The sequence below is a fragment of the Plectropomus leopardus genome, chromosome 12, assembly GCF_026936395.1.
Source record: "Plectropomus leopardus strain MGB_pleo_1.0 chromosome 12, ASM2693639v1, whole genome shotgun sequence".
In the NCBI taxonomy this organism is placed as follows: domain Eukaryota; kingdom Metazoa; phylum Chordata; class Actinopteri; order Perciformes; family Serranidae; genus Plectropomus; species Plectropomus leopardus.
In genome coordinates, this window is record NC_142187.1 from 3,665,141 (window position 1) to 3,677,434 (window position 12,294).

The window sequence follows — 12,294 nt, forward strand, 5'->3', positions numbered from 1 at the left end:
CTGAGCGAGTCAGATGAGAAGATGTGAATTTTGTGGGCATCCATGGCAGAAATACAGAATTAATTAGTACCTGACACACAGCAAAAACTGGCTAAATGGGTAGCAGCTCTTCATTGCTGGCCCATGATGATTTTGCATGATGTATATTTTAAAGTGTTGTCATGTTCATTTGGCCACAACAGTAAAAAGTTCATTTAAATGTGATATAATTTTTTTAAAGATATTTTTTGGGGCGTTTTTGCCTTTAATTGATAGGACAGTACAAGTGTGAAAGGGGGATTGAGGGAGGGGGTGACATGCAGCAATGGGCCAAGGCCGGAATCGAACCCACAGTTACGGCAGCAAGGATACATGTACTCTGTACATGGGGTTCACACTCTATCCACTGAGCCACCAGGCACCCCACATTTGATATAATTTTGCAAGTTATTTTATTATCATTATTATTATTATTATTATTATTATTATTATGAGATGCCATGGTGTAATACCCTGATAACTGCAACTATTATTATTACCACCAAGCATGTAAACCTCAAAAGAACAGCTTATTGGTTGTTGTAAGAAATTTGAGCATTGTGTCGAAATTAGTCAAAGTACAATACAGATTGATTATGCTTTTGGAATGTCCAAATTTCAGGACGGGGGCGAACCGTGGCTCTTAAACTATTTTTTTTAAAAGGTCCTTTGCTTTACTTTCAAAATAAACTAAATGTGCCTCACCACACGATGTTGGTAAATCAAAGTGTCACAATTTTTTTATCTTCACCTCACAATGGCAGAACTTTCATACAGTTTGTAGAAACATGCATCAAGTATGAACTATACGGGCAGAACCTATGTGTTTTCAATGACAGTGGTAAACAAGCAAACAGAATGGTTTCCTTCTAGCAGATATTTCCTGCTAGGTAGCAGCAATGGCCACAGCAAAGAGGCAGAAAGTCAGCAGTGAGGGCTGCTGTTTTCAGGAGTGATGGGAAATTGAATAATTTTTCACTGAACAATGGAACAGTTGCATTTGTCTCATTTGTTTTTTGGTTTTTTTTATATAATAATCCATTTGATATAAGAGGTATGGTACAAGAAAGTTTGGACTCCCCTTCTTCAGAGTATGGCTACCTTGTCATTGACAAGTCTCTCCCACAGCGGTGTCTGCGGGTTCTGAGCCAGGTCAACAGTCTTGGTCAGTGTCTCTACACTTCAAACCGAACCTCCAAGTCCCACTCTAACATCTATTTCGGATGTGAGAGCTCAGGTTCAATTTCTGCTTGTTACATGCACACTGTTTTTTTTTTTTAATTAGTTTTCTTAGGAAATGTGCAGTTTCTGCTCCTCACATGCATATAGTCTCTTTTCAAAAGAGACTTCAACCAACGAAGGTTTACGTAGTTTTTATTTTGAGGCAACAAATATACTTGGTTAAGTTTAGAAAAAAGATGATCACTTGAGTTAAAATACATTTGTTCTTTACAATCATAACCTGATGTTACATAGATCACATATCAAATATGTCAAGTAAGTGATTTACTACATTATGTAATTAAAAATAACTAAATGCTGACTTTTAGTTTCACATGAGACACCAACGTTTGACTCCTGGGTGAAAGTCCTGTGTTTGACCCATCCATCTCCCAGACTTTCTTACTCTTTATACCACATCTGTTGCTCTGAGTACCCTAAAAATGATGTGATCAGGTGGTCTCATACAGATGCTTAAGGATGCCTGGGTGTATCAGTACCACTGACCAAGCGTCGTATTTGATAAGCTTGGAGTGGGAATGACCTGGTCAGATGGTAAATGTTAAATGGTAAATGGACTGTACTTGTATAGCACTTTTCTAGTCTTATTGATATACTCAAAGCACTTTCACACTACATTGGAAAGCTAATAACATTTACTGTAATAAAGATGGTCATCTTTATTATAGTAATTGTTATGTATAATATCATGTATTATATTGTTGAATGAGGGGAAGTAAAACAAGTTGCCGTTGTCTTTACGGGAAGCAGACAAGATAAAAGATGGATCTGACTTCACCTCAAATGCCCCAAATACAACCTTCTAATTAAGACTGATCAATAAATGAGATGGAGAGTGAGACAGACCAAAGAGAGTGAGTGCGTGCTGTAATTGTGTATTTGTGTGTGTGTGTGTGTGTGTGTGTGTGTGTGTGTGTGTGTGTACAAGGGCAATTTGTAAGATTAAATATTTGTCTTGTCTTGAGTGTGATTTAAAATGTCTTGGCTTCAGGAGCAGCGTCAGACAGTGTGTCTGGTAATTGAACTCACCACCACACAAACCAGCATGATGGCACAGACATGGAATATTTTACAACTGCATAATAGGGCCATTTTATGTAGAAAAAGAAGGGGGCTAATATCCCAAAAATAAACGGTAACTGACAAGTAACATCCTGAACGTTGCCACAACTTTTATTTTGTAACAATTTTTGAACCATAACAGGGCATCTTGACGAGATGTCTTAACAGCAGTCATCTAGAGTCTCAATATTTGATGGTATTTTACCTGTTTACAGGTGGCGTCTGTGGTGTGATGGACTGATCCAACTTTGCAAACTGAAGTGATGTGGCTCCTTGATTAAAAAAAGAAACAGAACACCATTTTTCTGCTTCATTAGTTTACTTATTGCAAATTTAAGACAATTTGTCACATGGAATTATACAACAGTGAAACTCCAGTGAAAAGTGATCCCCTCATTTCCTTTAACTTGTGTACCATAATGTAGTCCCAGCAGGAGATTTATAAAGCATCTAGCAAAAATTAGCCGGTAACTCAAAGAAACACAGCGGCCTTAAATATTTGCAAATTGAGATAACGATGAGATTCAAGTCATCCTAACAAAGGATGAGATCAGTCACCATATAAAAGGAACAGATTGTAATGATTGTTATGTTATGCTGTTGTTATTGTTTATGGAGCCAGTATAGTAGTATGGCTGATATAACATAAGTTCACACTTAAAGTCAATGCTGTTGTGTTTAACGTCACACCTCTTTTGTTTCCGTGATGCCGGCATGCTGTCTAAAATCACTCACTGGAGCAGCATGACGCTGACATGGTTTGCTTCTGTTTAAAAATGCAAATACAGAGTAAAGAAGGGACTTTATAGCGGACCAAAAGTGTGATATCTGTATAAAAAGGACTCTGGACTATTGCCTCCTCCCCTCTTCTCTCGGAGGAGCTACAGGACTCTGCAGGACCTGAGCTTTGATTCTCTGTTCGAACCTGATTGGGCCCGACCTGTTTGTGTGTACATGTGTTTGTGTTCTTTGTTATGTGTTAAAACACTGTAAACATGTTTGACCTGTGTGCTAGTTTAATATTGTTATATATTGTATATGCTGGATTTTATATGGTCTTACTCCTGACATAACTACAATTCCTGCTTCCAGTCTTTGTGCTAAGCTAGGCTAAACATATAACTTAGTATTGCCTGTGTATTGATTAGAGATAAAATGATTGATCTTGACTTATGATAAGAAAGCAAACTGCTAATTTTCGCCAGTTGTTCTTTTTTAACACTTTGGTCATGTCGGTGACCTGCAGCCATACTCTGTTTACTTGCAGTTTAACTTAAACCTGCAGGGATTAGAAGGACCTGCTGTACAATGGGGGAAAAAACAACAAGGAAACTGCTTAACATTTTTGACCTGCTAATAAGGGTAAGGGACAGTGTGGAATTTTGTCCTTCGCTGTGGATGAAGGAATCTCAAAAAACACACTCAGACTGCCTGGAATTCTCCCTGTTTGGGAACTGTGGTTTCAGGTTTGATTTCTTTCAAACACATGTGAGGAAATATGAGAAACTTGACAAGAAATGTCCCACACATTGAAAAAAAAAGTAAGTAAAAGTAAGAGTAAAAGCTGACAAGAAGAGTACTGTGTTGTTGTTTTTTTGGGGTTTTTTTTATTTGTTATTATTTAAGGGGGAAATAGATTATTTTAACAGGAAAAATGTCCAGATGAGTGAATCTTTAATCATTATAATTATATATTTAAAATGATGTTAGAAGAAAAAATTCATACATAATTTTTTTTCAATAATTCGCACTTTTTGGGGAGGACATTTCCTTATGTGTGTTTGTGTATGTGTGTGTGTGTGTGTGTGTGTGTGTGTGTGTGTGTGTGTGTGTTACTTTTTATCAAAATATATTTATAATTATTTTCAAGTATTTTTTGACAGCAGAAATAAACATGTTTAAAGCCTGGTACAAAAATAAAAATAAATTAAAAATACGGTTTTGGTGTACATATATTATTTCCAATCAAAGGGTGTATTATGTATATATATATATACATGAGAGCAGCCATGTATGAGGAATTTCTGAGAGATGGTAGTCCTCAAATTGTGGATTTAAAACTTCCAGATGATCCGCTCAACTTTTGAAGAGTTATGTGATACAAAAACAGCTCTTGTAGCTCCTGCTGAATCATGAGGGAGTCAGTTCCTTCTGACAAGCACATAGCCATAGCATCATGTGACCTAGAAAAGCCAAAAAAGTGTTTCCATTGCAGTTTTGCAAAAGATGGCTTTTTCTAATCACAGAAATATCACCTCACGCAAGCAAAAAAAATATCTTTAATTGACATTTCCATTAGGCATATTTTATATTTGCAATTTCAGTTTGCGCTATTTGAGTGTTAATGGAAAGCCGCCTAGTGACGCCAACATCTGCACTTAACACAGACACTGCACTGACCTGAGATCATTAATGTGCTATTATCAGAATCAGAATCAGAATACTTTATTCATCCCAAGGGAAATTCTGTTTGTAACAGTGCTCCGCTCAACAACAACAAACAGGTAAGAAAAACAAGACAATGCACATAGTGCACATAATGACAGAATAAAACTATATACATAGTGCAAAGAGCAGTGCGCAAGAAATAAATAAGACTGTACAATAAGTGTCAGGTTATTATGAAATAACCTGACACTGTGCAGTGAGTGTGGAAGGATGACAGTGAATTTACAGAGATGAGTTGTACAGTTTTATTGCCACTGGGAGAAAGGACCTTCTGTGACGCTCAGTTTTTGAGGTGGGTGGTCTGAGTCTGTTGGTCCGTGTGCTCCTGTGCTGGACCAGGAGCTGATGGAGGGGGTGGGTGTTGTTGTCCAGGATGCTCCGTAGTTTGAGAAGCATCCTTCTCTCCATCACTCTCTCCAAGGAGTCCAGTTTCACCCACACCACATCACCAGCTTTGCGGATGAGTCTGTTGAGTCTGTTTGCATCTGCAGCCCTCAGTCTGCTGCCCCAGCACACCACAGCAAACAGAATCGCACTAGACACCACAGACTCATAGAACATCCTGCAGATGTTGAAGGACCTGAGCCTCCTCAGGAAGTAGAGGCGGCTCTGTCCTTTCTTATAAAGGGCTTCGGTGTTCCGAGCCCAGTCCAGTTTATTGTCTATGTGGACTCCTAGATATTTATAGTCCTCCACAGTGTCCACGTTGACCCCCTGGATGGAAACAGGGGTCACAGGAGGCCTGGTCCTCCTCAGGTCCACCACCACTTCCTTAGACTTTGCCACATTGAGCTGCAGGTGGTTCAGCTCACACCATGAGACAAAGTCCTCCACCACAGCCCTGTACTCAGTCTCCTCACCCCTGCTGATACATCCAACTATGGCAGAGTCATCAGAAGACTTCTGAAGGTGGCAGAACTCTGACCGATAGCTGAAGTCCGTGGTGTAAAGGGTGAAGAGAAAGGGAGAGAGAACAGTTCCCTGAGGTGCCCCAGTGTTACTGACCACTCTGTCTGACACACAGCTCTGCAGGCGCACATACTGTGGTCTGCCAGTCAGGTAGTCAATAATCTGGCTGGTCCAGGTGAGTGTAGACTCGGTTCAGCAGGTAGAGTCTATTACTATTAATAGTAAATATGAACATGATAAGAACTCAGGGACTAATTGCAGAACAGACATTTCAGTTTCAGCTCATATTATAACCTGAACAATATTACAACAGTTTATGGTTATGCAAAAGCTGAGCCAAGATTACACCATTCTGAGAAAAGCTACTTAAAATCAAGGCAAAAGCTGAGGTTTGCTGCAGAGCAAGAGTTGCAGAGGAATAATTTAGCAAACAGACTCAAATATGTAGATGCCAGCTGCCCTCTAAAAGTATTTATACTGTATTCTTTGAGACCAACAGCAGTTGCTGTAATTAAATCAGCTGTGCAGTTGTGTCACAAGATGAACTTTTACCCGATCAGCACTACATTGACCAACTCTAACAGGTCAAAGTTGGTGAGTGCCAAAATAACTTGACATTATTAACCCTCTGTGTATGTTTTAGATGACTGGTTCATACTCAGTTGAAAGCAGTGCTCAAGTTATATGCATGGCTGCTGCTGCGATGGAGGTGGTTGGGTAATTTCAGGTCTCCTGAACGGTCCCTTTATCCCGACCTCCAGTGGGAACAACATGAGGTTCCAACACTGGACTGGCAAAAGAGGATTTTATGGGAAATGTGTATGGGAATTAGTGTTAAATCTAGCCACTAATGAGATTTCTCTCTATTTCCTAATCTTTCCTCTAGCCACCATTCGGAGGATCAGGGCAGCACAAATAGCTTGAACCTCGTCACCTCTCACTTCAACATCAGCGTCAACGACATGACAACAAAGATCCCATTCACCAGTCTGCTGAGTAAAAATATCCTTAAATCATTCAGATATACAGTATTATTATGATAATACTGTGCTACCTAGATTATTTCCAGAAGATTACTTTAATTTCTGTATGCCTACATATTATACATGCAATGAGCCCAAAGAGACTTTTTTTCATAGACTTAGGACACTAGGAAAAAGACATCTGTAAGTCATGGTGAAATTTTTTTGAGCGTCCAAGCCCCCACAAAATGACTCAGGACAACCGCAGGAAATCCGCAGTTTGCTTCCCATGTGATTGTGTGTTTTTTTCCCTACATCTTACCATGTGCCTCTTTGGCTTAATCTGTTGTCATTCAGCAAGTGAGATGCATGGTATTGGTCACAAATTTTGGTAAATAATAAAATAATTTTGGCCTTCATGTAGGCATAACAATCAGCATGATGCTGCAGGGAATCGAACCCCATCCTGGTGAACCAGGAGTACCATTACGAGTAGTTAGTCATTAGTCTTTTGCTTTTTTATGCTACATGGAAGGTAAAGCAAGCACAGCTGCCCCCTAAAGGATGAATATGTATGTAGGTAGTGCAAATTTGAAGTCAGTTATGAAAATTCAATTTGTTGCTCTACTTTTCAATTATAAATGCTGTTGTAATGCAGGAAAAAGAAACCTGTGTTAAATGAGCTGACATCAAAGCGTGTAAGCTGTGACAAGTTTTTAGAGCAGTAAGAAGCTAAACCTAACCGTCTGTGACTTTGTTGCCTAATCCCAGCCAGCATGACAGTCTGCACTGTTGTGCAAACATTAGGATCATACAGCTTCATCTCACCATGTGCATTTGTTGATAGCCCCAAAGCATAAACAGCTGATGCAAAAGGATACCTAAACATCATAAGAAGACACGGAAGGTCACTGACAGAGCGGCACCATGTGAAGGGTTGGGATGAGAACATGTTGGGCTAAGCTATCTGAATTCTCTTGTGCCCTTGCTTTGCCCAATGGTGAAGACACAGTGGCAATCATCTGGGTTATTTCATACTGCAAAAATTGAGCTGTTTTGGTTTCATGCTTCACTGAACAACTTTCATAGGAATTATTGGTGTCCAGCCTCCAATGCTGTATCTGGGTCTCTATTGCGGTACATTGTTGAACCAGGGAATTTGTGTACCCACCAGATCCTAACTGACTCTGCATTTGCATTGGTTCCATGATGCTGCCACACAATTTCAACACAATACGTGCCACTGCCATGACATAGGGTGTTAAGAGGTTCGACTTGTTAAACATATTTCTGCGAGATCAGGTTAGGAGAGTTAGTAGCACCTAATGTAGCCTGGTGCCTCCAGCAGAGATGAGCAGCACCCTACAGAGGTCTGGCAAGCCCTCTTATTGTGGTCCTGCAAACTTGTAGTCCTCAGCCCCGACCAACACTGAGTCATCACTTTACTGGACTACACACAGCTCCCTCTAGAGGCACAAAACAATCTCTACAACTTTTTTTGTAACACGCAATAGCACTCCCCAACACTTGGAAATGCAAACTGATGTGGAAAATCAATCTGTTAATGATGGTCACACAATATTTAGCACATCTCATGATCCAAAGGAAATACACTATATCATGATGGGTTGTTGAGGCTCATGCACAGAAAGTGACATGATTAATAAGGGGTTAACTATGGAAGCATCTCCTCAAGCAAAGATGCTTTTACAAGCATCCATGCTTCAGTTTTATCGCTTCTATCAGGGGACATTTTATTTCAATCAGTTCTCAAAATGCTGTCGAAATGCCACATATAATTTAGATATACAATAAAGCAAGGCACTCAAACAATATAAAAAGAACAGTGGTGTGTGAGTGGGGTATAGAATGTCTACTAAATCAAATATATGGTTTTAGAATTATCGACCATGTCTTCTTTTTTATGGATGATGCTGATGAGTTGGCATGGGGCGTCTCAAGGACACCTAGACAACTGTTCAGGACTACCTATCACTCATCTCAAGTACCTCCTAACAGCAGCCATATAAACTCAGGAGAATCCCTGTCCCAGTGTCGGCTGGTCATTAACTGGTGTGAGACAGAGCGTCAGCACTCATCTTTCTCCGCTGTCTGTAACCTCACATCATTACCTCACTTAAACGATAAAACCAGCAGCTCATAAAGCTGACATGGATCCCACACCTCTGACTCTCTCTGTTCTTGGCTCTACACTGGCAGACACAAAGTCTGGGAATTGAAAAATTATTCATTGAGTTTAGCTATCACATTTTCTTTCCATCCAGTTTTTGCAGAGGTTGTCCTCCCAACAGAACAAAAGCATCAGTTGTTTCAGCCAATGCTCTTAAACATAATCTAAAAAAGTCTCTGGAGGCTGCAGTAAATATGATGGGAGCAAAGGAGGAAGTGACTTTACGATAGAGCCAAAAAGGGGAGAGGTCAGGGTTGACCGAGGGTCAGTGCTAGGCTTACTCAGCAACAGGAAATCAGAGACTGCTCTGTCGACATCTTCACAGAGACATGGTTCTACAATTCTACAATTTCATTTAACAGACGCTTTTATCCAAAGCGACGTACAACACAAGCAAGATAACCTCTGGCATCCCGGATCAGGCTGTTGCACTGGATGGGTGGCCCTTGTATAGAGCGGACAGGTCACAAGACTCTGATGCAAATTTAAAAAATGCACTGCAGGAATTGAATGATGCCATCAGCAGCAACATGACCAAACAACCGGATGTAATTTTCATAGTTGCTGCTGATTTTAATTCATCATTTTTAAACTTTGTTAAAATAGATAGATAGATAGATAGATAGATAGATAGATAGATAGATAGATAGATAGATAGATAGATAGATAGATGGATAGATAGATAGAAAGATAGATAGATAGATAGATAGATAGATAGATAGATAGATAGATAGATAGATAGATAGATAGATAGATAGATAGATAGATAGATAGGACTTATATAAACTAGTACACAAAGACGCTTTAACAGAGGAGTCTGCTGTTTGTTTCAGTTACTGTACCATACTGTCATGCAGTGGGATTAGGATGTTCTCCAAGACATCATGAAAGAAGTTCATCAGAATCTGAGGAGACAGATGAACTTTCACCAGTGTCCTTTGGACGAAGAGAAGCTGCAGGGTTGAAGTTGTGAGTGGTGAAGGGAAGAATGTAGCCAAGGGGATCATATTGACTTGAAAGTGTTCTGTGTTCTGTGTTGCAGTTCCAGTGGAGTCCCAGTGTAGGCTCTTGGGGGTCACTAGTACTGTGTGAGAGCCATAATTCACAGGTCAATTGCTTGTCCATTGACGTATTTCAGATCCTCCCACAATCAGAAGTGAGCACACCCGATGGAACATGGCTGTGGAGTCACTGTTGACTGCTACCTGTTGCTGCCAGAATCTGAGTTTATTAAGTCCAAGAGAGGTCTTTGGAGATATGGACATGGACACACTTAATGGGCATGCGTGTATCTCCTGAGCTCTGCAATTTGTCCTCTTGGTGTTGTTGTTGGATCACCACGCCGCCAGGTGCTGGTCCTCCTCCCTGTAAGACATCATTGCTGATGATATTGTGGTGCAGTTGGGTAAGGACTCTCTCAAAGATGCTGCAAAAGAAGTTCACCAGAATCTGGGGACAGATAGACTTTCACGAGTCTCTTTGAGATGAAGAGATGCTTGTGATTCTTCTTGATCAGGGTCAGTGTGTTAAGAATCCAAGAGAGGTCCTCAGAGATGTGGACATCCAGAGATTTAAAGTTGGTGACATACTCAACCTCTGTCCTGTTGATGCAGATATGCATTGGTGTGTGCTGTCTTTGGTCTTTCTGAGGAGAACAGTTGGTCTTCTTGTGTTGTTGTCAGTGCACCACTCCAGCAGGTGCTGGTAATGCCCCCTAAATGTCTACTCGTCATTGCTGATGATACTGTGGCGCGCTTCTGAGGAGATAGACTTTCTCCAGTCTCCTAGTGATCCTTCCTAATGATCAAATGTGAATAAAGGTTTTGTTACTGCATTGCCTATTTCATGCCTCAAATGTTTTCAGAGACATATTTCATTGTGCAATTTAGATGTAAAGTGAGTGCATCTGCTAAGGCAGGTCGCTTTGGGGCACAAACTTTCGCATTTTACAGCTAAACAGTACACTAAGATACATCTCTGAAAATATTTGTGGTAAGAAAGAGACAATGCAGTATCAGAATCTTGATTCAGATTTGATCAGCATTGCTGAGATTGAAAATGGGACCACAGTTTACGAGCAGCATTTGACAAGACTGACAACTACATTACAGACTCAGCTCTGATTGGTTGTTTTTATGTTTCTTGCAAATGCAATTAGGATAACTACAAGGAGGCAGAAGAGCATTTTTGTTCTCGCAAATGTTCTGCCTCATGTACCACTATAGTGACAGTCCATTTTTGTCACATTCGCTAAAAAATACATTACCTACTGTAGCTTTAAGACAGCTCAGATGATATATCTTACTGCAGGGAATCTGTGTGGTTCTGCACCAGGTTTCTCCTGAACTCTTGGTCCCTCTGGGAGCTCAGTGGCATGACATCACTGGCAGCGATGCTTGTTCTTACCTAAGCTGCCCTTCTGTCTGACTTCACTGCCAGACATGCACCACACACACACAATGCTGCTTAATCGATGGCATCACTTAAAAGCTTCAGTCCACTGAAGTTGGCATCTAGTTTAATATCCTAAGTGCCCTGGCCCGTCTCACACACTCCCAGAGGTGCCATGCCCAGAGATTGAGTCAATACAGGCTGATGGACGTCTCTGCGCTCCCTCAATATCTAAATACATTAGACTGATCCTGAATACAGGACTCCTTCTGTCCGCAAGGTGAGTGTGTGTGTGTGAGTGAGCTGATGAGTGAGACATCAGCCCGAATAACAGGTGTGTTACAATGCTTAGGCAGATCACTAGAAGCTCATGTACCAAAATAATAAATATTGATGCTTTTATGGTATTAAAAGCTATCATAAAATATCAATCACTGGTTTCTATTTAAGAAGTTATTATTTACAAACTATAATTATTTGTATTTTGTGATCAGATTGTTACTAATCTGTATCAGGTGATACCAGGGGCGTGTCTAGGGAGTGGCCTGGAGTGGCTTTGGCCACCTCTGAAACCTGACTGGCTATCGCAGAATTTTCATTTATGGGTGCAATTCTGTCTGAAATTTGGGAGGCAGAAATGTGCAATAGTCTTGTCTAGTTGTCTAATTTTACATACAAATAGTGAATACAAAGAAGTGAAAAGAGTAAAAATGATCTGTCACTAATAAAACACACAAAGAGGAGAGTCTAACAAGACTTCCACTGCATGACTTTTACATTGAAGCATTACAGTGTCAACATTATACACTTTTCTGGTGTGTAAGAGAGAATACTGCCACAAGGGGGGAAAAGGTCAAGTCAGTTTTATTTATAAAGTCCATTATCACAAAACATGGTTTGTCTCAGAGGGCTTTACAGCATATGACATCCCTCTGCCCTTAGACCCTCACATCACCTAAGGAAAAACTCCCAAAGTGTGTGTGTATACAACACAAAAGTGTTGTTTACACACACACACACACACACACACACACACACACACACACAGACACACACACGCTAAAATATTTT